Raw genomic sequence first — 13,016 nt, forward strand, 5'->3', positions numbered from 1 at the left:
GCAGCTGAGGTCCCACCTGCACCAGGGTATCGAACAATGACCTGGGAGAGTGATGCAGGAGCTGGGGGAGCAGGAGGAGCTGCTTGGGCGATGGGCCGCACGGCAGTGGCACTAGCAGGTCGTCTACCCGGCTGCAACTTAGGAGCCTGTCCCGTCCTGTTTGGAGGAAGGACGAACTCATGCTGGGGCCCTGATGTGGAGGAAGGCTTCTCCAGCCTTTACCGTGGAGCAGGAAGCTGAGAGCTGGCCACAGCGATGCGGTCCTCAGAAGCAAGGCCTTGGGAAAGGACACTTCGCTCCTGAGAGTTCTCCCGTCGATTAAACCTGCAGCCATAAAATGTAAACATTACAAATGACGGCTAAACTTTTTACTTAAATGTCAATATAAAATGTAGAAAACATTGTGCTTACCACTGATTAGCTGAGTTGACCACAACCACCTTGTTTAAGGATGTTAGAGGTGCATGAGAAAGGGGGGTGGATCCCCAAGCAATCAGCCGGTTGAGATGAATGATATTTTATTGGTGAACACGAGATAGTTGATGACGTGAGAGCCAAGGCAGAAGGTGGGTGACGTCAGGCTTGGAGTAGTTTAGCCAGGACGAAGAGGCGATTCGGAAGGAGGCAGGCGTGGAATCCGACAATCAGCGTTTAGGCAAGAGCAAAAATAGTCAAACAATAAAAAAAAAAAAACAGTAATCAAATGGATGAATCAAAATGTTAAGATGCAACTGACAGAGGTACGCAGACAAGTTGATCGGGCGAGGAGGTGGTGGTGGCGTCCACTGGCTTTTAAAGATGGCTGATTGTTATTGCCCACACCTGTGGCCGCTCCACCCGTCAGACATCCCAACCCGTAATCAGATAAAAACACGTGCACCTGCCCAAGGAGGGTCTGGTCTCAGGAGGGATGGGCGGAGGCACTAAAAGAGGAGGAATGGGACTATATTTCGTATTTATATGTGTACATGTGTGTGTATTTATGTATGTATACCTACACACACATATACATACACATATATATATATATATGTATATATATATATATATATACATACATACACACACACACACACGCAACTATACACATATATATATATCACACATATAGTATTATTTAGAATATAAATTCATTAAGTAATATCATCAAGTTATTAATAACAATGACACTTGCTTTTATAATATCGGGTACATTTTTTCTTTGGGTGGAATATATGATCTCATAGAATTATGGGGTGCACACAATATAGCGTTGATGATAATAAAACGACAGTACTGCGATCAATGTACTGTATTCAGCGGGATAGCATTGATGATAATAAAATGACGGCACTGCGATCAATGTACTGTATTCAGCGGGGTAGCATTGATGATAATAATTAATAAAATGACGGCGCTGTGATCAATGTGCATGTGTGTCATTTAGCGAGACAGACTCTCCGTAAAGCAAGGGTTGAATGACCTCATTATGATTGCTTATGTTAGCTAAACCGTTTGACCCTCTGAACCAAACGGAGATGTACATTATAGATATTATGAGACTGTAGTGACCACTACCTCATAACATAATTCACCTATGGAACTTATGTGGAGAATGTTGTGTTTCGGGGGGCGGGGGGGACTAACGGGAGCGGCCGGCGGAACACGAGACACGAACTCTACTCACGAGCTACGAGACTGATCCAACAGCATCCGCTACACATTAGACACGTAGCGTGTTTAAACCGTCCTTATTTGATATAACTACAGGGACACTAGAGAGTTAGAAGAGACGAGAGCGGCGGCAGAACACGAAGCACACAAACTAAGGAGTTCACTAATGAGCAAAACAGCAAGCATTACACATTTATTTGTTAACAGAGAAAGATAATTTCAAACTTACCATTCACTAAAGCAGCCGTCCTGTGAACTTGCAATGGAGTAAAGGAGTCGTCCCGATAATTTGCAGTGAAGAATGAAACGACGGCAGTGACGCATATTCCCAACGGCCCATGTCGCGGTTTGTGCGTGCGCGAGAGGTCCGCGCTGATTGGTTTACTTTTCCGCCCATCTTTACTAACTTTCCGCGGGCTCTGCGGTGATTGGCTTATTTCTTCCCTAACTTTCCGCGAACTCAGCGCCGATTGGCTCATTTTGCCCTAACTTCTCCCTAATTTTGCTCTAACATCAGAGTGCAGCAGGCGCAGTGCGAGAGGTAGGGGGATCGATGCCCTCATTCTCCAGTTGTCAATGGGTTGGCAGTCTTTTATGGTCTCAAAAACCATGGATGAAAGCTCAAGCCAGATAGTTTTTTCAAGCTCGTCAATAGGCTCAGATCTGGTTTGTATTTCAAAAACAAAGACACTTCTTCTGTTTTGCATCTCGAACCAAAAGACACTTCTTTGAGAACAATTTTGTCCAAATTTAGGAAGCGACCTCTCACCTAACAGCCCAAAGATAACTAATCGACACATTTCTGAATCAGATAAAGAAGGGCTCCAAAATAAAAATTTGAATTACAAACCAGCCCAGAGATGAAGGAACAATGACCAATTGCCCCGTGTCTAACTTTCTACTTCACGGTGGCCAACATGACTGAAAGAGACGAGTCACATTCCACCTTCTACCGATAAACACTTTGACCTATTACTGTGGTTTCGCAAGCCCGAGAAAAACTGGGGATGCATGGTGCAGATGAACGAAGCGGAAATTGGAGCAACCGCGCTTCTTTCAGTTTGGCCCTGCACCTGTGGAACTGGTACCAAGCCAGATACAACACCAAGTACCAAATGCAAGAACACGATGACTGATAACTAATCAAAAAGTTTCAGAATTAGATAAAGAAAGGCTCCAAAATTAAAGTTTGAATTTCAAAGGAACCCAGAGATGAAGGAACAATGACCAATTGCCCCGTGTCTAACTTTCTACTTCACGGTGGCCAGCATGACTGAAAGAGACGAGTCACATTCCACCTTCTTCCAATGAAGACTTTGACCCGTTACTGTGTTTTCGCTAGCCTGACAAAAACCGAAGATGCATAGTGCGGATGAACGGAGCGGAAATTGGAGCAACCGCACTTGTTTCAGTTTGGCTCTGCACCTGTGGAACTGGTCCCAAGCCAGATACAACACCAAGTACCAAATGCAAGAACACGATGACTGATAACTAATCAACAAGTTTCAAAATCAGATAAAGAAAGGCTCCAAAATTAAAGTTTGAATTTCAAAAGAACCCAGAGATGAAGGAACAATGACCAATTGCCCCGTGTCTAACTTTCTACTTCACGGTGGCCAGCATGACTGAAAGAGACGAGTCACATTCCACTTTCTTCCAATGAAGACTTTGACCCGTTACTGTGTTTTCGCTAGCCTGACAAAAACCGAAGATGCATAGTGCAGATGAACGTAGCGGAAATTGAGCAACCGCGCTTGTTTCAGTTTGGCCCTGCACCTGTGGAACTGGTCCCAAGCCAGATACAACACCAAGTACCAAATGCAAGAACACGATGACTGATAACTAATCAACAAGTTTCAGAATCAGATAAAGAAAGGCTCCAAAATTAAAGTTTGAATTTCAAAGGAACCCAGAGATGAAGGAACAAAGACCAATTGCCTCGTGTCTAACTTTCTCCTTCGAGGTGGCCAGCATCACGGAAAGAGACGAGTCACATTGCACCTTCTTCCAATAAACAGTTTGACCTATTACTGTGGTTTCGCAAGCCCGAGAAAAACTGGGGATGCATGGTGCAGATGAACGAAGCGGAAATTGGAGCAACCTCGCTTGTTTCAGTTTGGCCCTGCACCTGTGGAACTGGTCCCAAGCCAGATACAACACCAAGTACCAAATGCAAGAACACGATGACTGATAACTAATCAACAAGTTTCAGAATCAGATAAAGAAAGGCTCCAAAATTAAAGTTTAAATTTCAAAGGAACCCAGAGATGAAGGAACAAAGGCCAATTGCCTGGTGGCTAACTTTCTCCTTCGAGGTGGCCAGCATCATGGATAGAGATGAGCCACATTCCACTTTCTTCCAATAAACACTTTGACCTATTACTGTGGTTTTGCAAGCCCGAGAAAAACTGGGGATGCATGGTGCAGATGAACGAAGCGGAAATTGGAGAACCTGCAATTGTTTCAGTTTGGCCCTGCACCTGTGAAACTGGTCCCAAGCCAGATACAACACCAAGTACCAAATGTAAGAACACGATGACTGATAACTAATCAACAAGTTTCAGAATCAGATAAAGAAAGGCTCCAAAATTAAAGTTTGAATTTCAAAGGAACCCAGAGATGAAGGAACAAAGACCAATTGCCTCGTGTCTAACTTACTCCTTCGAGGTGGCCAGCATCACGGAAAGAGACGAGTCACATTGCACCTTCTTCCAATAAACACTTTGACCTATTACTGTGTTTTCGCAAGCCTGAGAAGAACTGGAAATGCATGGTGCAGATGTACAAAGCAGAAATTGGAACGCTTGCAATTGTTTCAGTGTGGTCTGCCCCAGTAGAATTGGTCTTAAGCCAGATACACCACCAAGTAGCAAATGCAAGAACACGAAGAGCATGGGAATCGAACCCATGCTTGTAGAACACAATGGATTAGCAGTCCATCACCTTAACCACTCGGTCACCTCATCACTATCATAACAATAGATCTCAGGGCAACGGGAGTGACCTACGCCAACTGTATCCGTATGTTTCACTGACAATAGTATCGTTGCCCAGGTTCTTCATGTTGAAGGGGAATTAGCTCAAGTGGTAGAGCGCTCGCTTAGCGTGCGAGAGGTAGGGGGATCGATGCCCTCATTCTCCAGTTGTCAATGGGTTGGCAGTCTTTTATGGTCTCAAAAACCATGGATGAACCTCAAGCCAGATAGTTTTTTCAAGCTCGTCAATAGGCTCAGATCTGGTTTGTATTTCAAAAACAAAGACACTTCTTCTGTTTTGCATCTCGAAACAAAAGACACTTCTTTGAGAACAATTTTGTCCAAATTTAGGAAGCGACATCTCACCTAACAGCCCAAAGATAACTAATCAACACATTTCAGAATCAGATAAAGAAGGGCTCCAAAATAAAAATTTGAATTACAAACCAGCCCAGAGATGAAGGAACAATGACCAATTGCCCCGTGTCTAACTTTCTACTTCACGGTGGCCAGCATGACTGAAAGAGACGAGTCACATTCCACCTTCTTCCGATAAACACTTTGACCTAATACTGTGGTTTCGCAAGCCCAAGAAAGACTGGGGATGCATGGTGCAGATGAACGAAGCGGAAATTGGAGCAACTGCGCTTGTTTCAGTTTGGCCCTGCACCTGTGGAACTGGTCCCAAGCCAGATACAACACCAAGTATCAAATGCAAGAACACGATGACTGATAACTAATCAACAAGTTTCAGAATCAGATAAAGAAAGCCTCCAAAATTAAAGTTTGAATTTCAAAGGAACCCAGAGATGAAGGAACAAAGACAAATTGCCTGGTGTCTAACTTTCTCCTTCGAGGTAGCCAGCATCATGGATAGAGAAGAGCCACATTCCACATTCTTCCAATAAACACTTTGACCTATTACTGTGGTTTCGCAAGCCCGAGAAAGACTGGGGATGCATGGTGCAGATGAACGAAGCGGAAATTGGAGCAACTGCGCTTGTTTCAGTTTGGCCCTGCACCTGTGGAACTGGTCCCAAGCCAGATACAACACCAAGTACCAAATGCAAGAACACGATGACTGATAACTAATCAACAAGTTTCAGAATCAGATAAAGAAAGCCTCCAAAATTAAAGTTTGAATTTCAAAGGAACCCAGAGATGAAGGAACAAAGACTAATTGCCTGGTGTCTAACTTTCTCCTTCGACGTAGCCAGCATCACTGAAAGAGACGAGCCACATTCCACATTCTTCCAGTGAAGACTTTGACCCATTAATGTGTTTTCGCAAGCCTGAGAAGAACTGGAAATGCATGGTGCAGATGTACAAAGCAGAAATTGGAACACTTGCAATTGTTTCAGTGTGGTCTGCCCCAGTAGAATTGGTCTTAAGCCAGATACACCACCAAGTAGCAAATGCAAGAACAGGAAGAGCATGGGAATCGAACCCATGCGTGTAGAACACAATGGACTAGCAGTCCATCACCTTAACCACTCGGTCACCTCATCACTATCTTTACAATAGATCTCAGGGCAACGGGAGTGACCTACGCCAACTGTATCCGTATGTTTCACTGACAATAGTATCGTTGCCCAGGTTCTTCATGTTGAAGGGGAATTAGCTCAAGTGGTAGAGCGCTCGCTGCGCAAAGGCTGGGGCCCAATCTTTGAGCTTCCCCGCACACGCGAGAGCGGCGGAAAATCCGCCGCGCTGGCGTCGTCGTCGCCGGACGGTAATCGGAGGCGGCCCGGGGGGCATTTAAGAACGTCGTTGTGTACGAATTAGCGAAAACGTATTTGCCACTGGCTGTGTCGAACCAGCGACCCTCGACTCGAAATGCCGGATGCGCCTGACGTCATCTTACCGAGATCTATCCGTCACGTAGTCCTTCCTCCTTTCACTTTAGGGCACAATCTGAATGTGTTCTAATGTGAAAGATCAGCTTGTTTACGTCGATAACTATGGAGGACCAAAAATGCCAAAATTCAAAATAAAAATAAAAATAAATCAATCAATAAAAAGAAAAATAAAAACGAATATAAATACAAAAATAAGAAATAGGTTACAAAAATTAAATATAAATACAAAAATAAATATGGAAATAAATAGCTAATTAAATAAAAGTAGAAATAAAAATGAATATATATACAAAAATAAGATATTAGATTAAAAATGTAAAAATAAATACAAAAATAAATGTGGAAATAAATACAAAAAAATATCTAATTATTAAAATAAATGTCAATCAATAAATAAAAGCGCTTTTCCCTTTTTTTCACTTATTTCATTGTCAGCATGAAAGTGCAGGTGGAAATGTTATTCAAATGAGGAGGCGTTCCTATGGGTGGCATGGGTTGAACTATTCGCTTATTGGTTGATCGACATGCGTTAGCTGAAATCGACTAGGCATGTCTGTCAGCAAAGAAAAGAGGAAGTCACAAATTCGCACATCACACACAAAAAAAGTTCGGTAATTGAAGATGGAGGCATATAGTTTGGATGCGATTTCGAGGGATCTCCGTCTATTATCGGATATTGCTGACACCAATGCTTCCAAAGACTACATACTGTTCCGAGTGGAACAATTGTTGGAACAGTTAATTTACTTTCACGAAATAAGGGACTTAGAGATCGATAATGTTGTATATAACAATTTGTGTGAAGTCATCGAGCAACTACATGTTGAAGTGGCGAGTTGTGATGATGGCGGACAAGTTGGCCGTCCTTTGCTGGACCTCTCGACAGAAGCCGTGGAGACTTACTTGTTAGTGGGTCTGACAGTACGCGAAATAGCCGACCTACTTGGTGTCAGTGAGAGAACAGTCCACCGTCGAATGTCAGAGCATGGTATAAGGTGAGTTTGTATAACAATGGCATATTTTATAACTTTAAAATGAAATCGTGGTATCGTATGGCATGTTGTACTCTATATATCTGACTGTCACGTTCGCGGATATCAAAAGTATTTGTAACTGCCCCTGTGTAGCTTAGCAGAAGTTACAACTAAGTTCTCACGAAAGCTAACGATATTCCTGCTCACCACCTTTTTTTAGAGTTTGTGACATGAATAATTCCATTGACAACGCAACGTTGGATGCAGCTGTCACAGAGATCCTAGGTTGTCATCCAAATTCTGGATACAAAATGATGCTAGGACATCTCCGGGCACTAGGTATAAAGGTTCAAAGTAAGTGAATGTCATTAAGTAATTTGACTTCGACTAAAGTTTTCTTCCAGTCCGAGTAGACAGAATCGAGGAAGCTGTTTCTGTCATTTAAATGAAGTGTACTGTAAAGGGGAAATATTTGTGCTAAAAAAAAAATAACAAGCAGGCCAAATCATGAATTTGCCATGCGTGTTAAACCATTTAGTTGATTGAAGTCCTGTTTAATCACAAGAAATTATTTCTTTAGCTTATACTTTATGTAATGCCACCTTTTAAATTGCAACTTGTTTTCCTGTTCTTTCATGGAGGAGTTCGTGTGCAAGAATCCATGCGACGTGTGGATCCACAGGGAATTGTAGTCCGCACACTACAACTACAAACTGTCAGACGTAGAAGATATTCTGTGCCAGCCCCCAACAGTCTATGGCATATAGACGGCAACCATAAACTCATAAGGTAAGGCTTTATGTCGGGGAATTAAGAAGTAAGTACGAAAATAAAGACCATATTTTTTTCCATCTATTTTGGAAAGATAAACAAATATATAAAACAGTCCATTTTAAATTAAATTGAAATATTTTAACACGATAGGCAATTGTTGCAAGGTATCTGAAATTAGACACTGCCAACACAAAAATAACAGGTATTTTTTATTTTTAAGAAATCTCTCAAACAAATCTTAATGTTAAAGTGAAGATTGCAAATACCAAGTCTGTCATAGACACAGGCAAATGATATAGTAAATCCAATAATGCAAATGAAAAAATATGTGGCGGAAAACACTCAGGTGACTTGAAGTTCCACTCTGAGACCCCCAATTTGGCCAACTTTCAAAATTGTTTGATATGCATTTGTGATACATCATTGGAAAGCTTCAGATCTAAATTTTCTGGGGAAAGAAAAATTTTGGACAGGGGCGCGTTTAAAAAAAGTTTTTTAAACAGCAAAACCCTATCTGCAGAGCACGCAAGAGCAGAATTACAGACGGCATTACTTTAAAGAGACATTATCGCGTACTTACCTTGTTTGATCCAAAAACTCAATGTAGCATGCATCACTGAGTGTCAAGACACAGCCGTGAATGGCCACTGCTGGATTTTTGGGAATTTTATGGGTGAAACATGGTAATATAACAAGGGTCGCGATGCAGAAATCGCAGACATCAAGGAGTGGTCAAGATTTTCATTTTCACATATTTACCCCTTTAAACATTTTTTTTCAATTTATCTTTGGATCGATTATTTATCTAACATATCGGAGAAAATGCGACAGGAAAAAAATAAAAATAAAAAATAATACAATGAAGCGATAGTTACGAGGTAGATATCCGTGACTTTTTTTACACATGCCATTTTTTGCATTGTGACATAATTTGTTTTAAAGTTTAAAATATGTGAATAATTTTTTTAAAGATTTTTTTTTTAACGAAATATGAGACATCGATTAATGATTCTAAGCTAAAAATTACATTGTCATCAATAGTAAATATAATTACCTTCTTTTTATGGCTGGGTTGAAACAAAAGCGGTTGCACAACGTCTGTAAACGGGGGCTTTCAGGGTAAAATGGACAAATAAATAGTTCGGGGGCTTAATGCGCCATGAATCTGCTATGGTAGCATATAGACATATTGTTCTATCAAACACAACAGTTGCTTTGGCTTAAGATACAGCAGTTTTCTTTTAAAGAGGAGTGCAAGAGCAGAAAAGGCTTTTTCAGTCTTGTCTGTTTTCCGTCATATTCATATTCCTGTATATGTTATATATATATTGATGAAACTATGCCCTTTTACTTCACATTGAGCCTCAATGGTGTCCCAAGTGATCCCTGCTTCTTTCACTCTTTTGACAGATGGAGAGTTGTGGTCCATGGTGGAATTGATGGCTTTAGTCGTCTAATTGTCTACCTTCAAGCTGCCACAAACAACCGTGCTACGACTGTGCTGAACAGCTTCATGCGAGCTGTCCAAACCTATGGAGTACCATCCCGTGTTAGATCGGATAAAAGGGGCGAAAATGTCGAAGTAGCACGATATATGGTGTCACACAGAGGTGTGAACTGCAATGCTCACATCACAGGAAGAAGTACACACAACCAAAGGTATTTTAAACTTCTATAAACAAGTGTTACTTTAAGTTAATATGGTTTTCCACTGGTTTAATATTGGATACATACATGTGACTTCTGTACTTTTTTTAGTTTGGGTGTGCACGTGTGTGAGGCTAATACCAAACTTACTTGGGGAGCCAAAGTAAAAAAAAAAAAAAAGATAAATACATGTTAGTTTTCTGATCCAGAAGAGATTGGAGCCCTTCACAAGCCTGTTTTTCAATCATCAACCTGCATCATTTCATATTCTTTGGTAATTTAAAAAACTGAATGTGTTGTTTGTGTTTTCTCAATTCAAGAATAGAGAGGTTATGGCGTGATGTCTTTGGGGGAGTGCTAGACCTCTTCTACTCTTGCTTCTGCAATATGGAAAGTCAAGGCCTACTCAACCCAGATGATGAAATCCACATCTATGCATTGCACTGGAGCTTTTTGCCACACATACAGAGTCACCTTGAGTTCTTCATGGATGGATGGAATCACCACACACTGCGTACTGAAAGAAATCAGTCACCTCTTCAGTTATGGACTCTAAACCAGCGTGCAGAACATGAGTCCTCCCAGGTATGCCTGTACTGATAGTAAAACCTTTAAAGAGAAAGTTTGGAATTTCTGACATCAGGTTTGATTTCCGAGGTAGCGGGGGGTGTTATTCATCGGTGGAGTTGGTTAAAAAAAAATAAGTGCAGTTTATTTTCAGAGCTCTGGAGTGGCTAACATAGCGCGAGTCAATGGTACTGGCTTAACATGCCAATAAAGAAATGATAGTAACAGATCTAACATCGTCAAATAAAATTAAAATGCAGATCATTGTTTGAAATACCCATGCGGCCACAACAGTGTCACACTAAACTGCCGTAATTCATGTCATTCTGCGGGACTTTTTAATTAGATGCGTAATGCAACCACAATAGAAAGGAGTGCTTCGGCCACTTGTGCTCAGTCTGCTGAGTTTTGACTGAAGGGTGGTGAAAATCAGCGGTGAAAAAAAACAACTATGTGATCACTGTCCTCTTTGCTGAGGCAGCATGTTCTCTGCAGAGCTGCTAGATTACAAATGTTGCTGTTCATGCTACAATTATTGACACGCAATCGTAAGTTGTATTAAATTTATCCTGAAAATATTGATTGCATGGGTCCTCTGTGATTTTCATGTGCACGTATGTCGTTTTTTATTGGCATGCTAGCTAGTCCCCATTGACTCGCACCTTCTTAGTCACTCAGACAGCCTGGAAACTGACAGATTGCACGGAATTTTTTTAAAACAAACTCCACCCACGAATAACATCCACACTAATCCCGCAAACTTGTAAATTAAGCCTAATGTAAAAAAAATTCTGAATGTTATGTGTAACAATTGAGTGTCAAACTTTCCATTTTGCAGCCTTGTCCTCATTTTTTCCTTATTATGAAAATAATCATATACACTTTCACAGTCTAAGCTAAGCACATACAGGTTAGGCTAATCAATAACTAAACTGGCCATATAGGATGTGTGCATGTTTAGTTAGATGTATTTTAGGACTAGTTGGTTCAACTTTTAATTACATAATTCTTTGGTGTTTAATGGGACAACTGCTTTAAGATATAATTTTGTTTACTTTTGAACTTCAGCCAGACACAGAATATGGCATTGACTGGGATGGTCCACATGGTCATCACCATGTAGGTGTCACAGTCCCTGAAGTGCAGCTGCCACAGGCCTTGACTCCTGAAGAAATTCAGCAGCTGCCAGAACCCCGTGGGCCCTTTTCTGATGTACTGAATGTCTACAGCGAGACAGTATCCGTCCTACATGAAATATTTGGACTTGTTTGAAGTGGCATGTTAGTTGTGGTTGATATGTCAGTACTTTTACGCAGTGTGAAAAAAATAATAAAGGCAAAGATTGTTTTTCAGCGAAGTAACCTTTTTTTGTTGAACAGTAACACAATACAAATAATAACAGTAATGTAACACAATACAAATAACAGTGATAATAAACAGTCAATGGATGGACAAAACCAGACTTCCAACACAAGGGAAAAAATGTCCACTGGGCACTAACATGTGCCAACTTTTTTCCCCCTCCCTAATACTGGCCAAAGCCAGCATATGTGCTTGACATGCTTGCCATCAGATTTCTATTAAATATAAAATAATTGTCTGTGTCTTTGGGGAGCTTCAGTGTAAAAAAGCAAGTAGATGCGTGAGGAAGAGGGATCTCATTTATTTCAACATTTAGGTGTTCAGGAACAACAGCCCAACCTGTCCAAAATTTGAGAAGTTTAAGCTCCTCGGAAGTACCTAGAAGAAAAAAGATGACAAAATACAGCTGAATAAGTTGGCACATCGATGTTTGAAAAAGCTCAAAATACTAGTACTGGGTTTAAAAATCAATATTTTTTTCCCTTTAGCCTAATATTGATCGGTTGAGGTTTCAAAGTAATAATCATAAAATAGCACTATGTGTGCACTTTGAAACATGAAAAGAATGGAAATAATTGGCGTGACTTTAGTTTGAAATATTTACGTAAAATTAATGATAACTGACCGTTTAAGCAAGAGTCTAGACCAGACATGTCCAAAGTCCGGCCCGGGGGCCAAATGCGGCCCGTGGTCAAATTTCATCCGGCCCCCAGCCTCTGTCATAAAATCAATAACGTCTGGCCCGCACACAGACTTAAGAAATTGGTCAGCAGTACTGCTACCAGCATATGAAGTAGCTTACACACTAAATGCTGCTCCTCATTTACCCACTAAAAGGCTGCAGCACTCTTAGCAACATTACCCCGTGTGACCTTTTACTCCCAATTTTCTAAAATGGCGACAACCAACAAAAAAAAGAAAGTTGACTGTGACGGCCAACGCTTCAAGGATAGGTGGAAATTGGACTATTTCTTCAATAAATTACGCAACAACTGTGTCTGCCTCATTTGCAAAGAGGCAGTCGCTGATTTTAAAGAGTTCAATGTGAGACGATATTACCAAACAAGACACACTGATATGTACGACAAGATTGCAGGGAAGATACGCAGCCAGAAATTGAAGCCACTTGAAGCTAGTTTAATTTCAAGGCAGCAGTATTTCGCAAGAGCTCGAGAGTCGAAAGAGAACGCCACAAAAGCTAGTTG

At 41.1% G+C, this 13,016-nt stretch overlaps 1 long non-coding RNA gene and 2 other non-coding genes across 3 annotated transcripts; all 3 read right to left on the bottom strand.

Moving 5' to 3' along the window:
• Positions 1 to 223: 223 nt before the first annotated feature.
• LOC130918533 (uncharacterized) lies at positions 224 to 895 on the bottom strand. The gene is made up of 2 exons (XR_009063777.1): positions 412 to 895; positions 224 to 324 (listed from the first exon to the last, which is right to left on the bottom strand). It is a non-coding gene; the product is annotated as an uncharacterized LOC130918533 (long non-coding RNA).
• Positions 896 to 4,537: 3,642 nt separating this feature from the next.
• On the bottom strand, positions 4,538 to 4,619 carry trnas-gcu (transfer RNA serine (anticodon GCU)). The gene has a single exon. It is a non-coding gene; the product is annotated as a tRNA-Ser (tRNA).
• Positions 4,620 to 6,054: 1,435 nt separating this feature from the next.
• Positions 6,055 to 6,136, bottom strand: trnas-gcu (transfer RNA serine (anticodon GCU)). Its single transcript has one exon. It is a non-coding gene; the product is annotated as a tRNA-Ser (tRNA).
• Between the last annotated feature and the right edge of the window lie 6,880 nt (positions 6,137 to 13,016).

The sequence above is a fragment of the Corythoichthys intestinalis genome, chromosome 7 (genome assembly GCF_030265065.1).
Source record: "Corythoichthys intestinalis isolate RoL2023-P3 chromosome 7, ASM3026506v1, whole genome shotgun sequence".
In the NCBI taxonomy this organism is placed as follows: Eukaryota; Metazoa; Chordata; class Actinopteri; order Syngnathiformes; family Syngnathidae; genus Corythoichthys; species Corythoichthys intestinalis.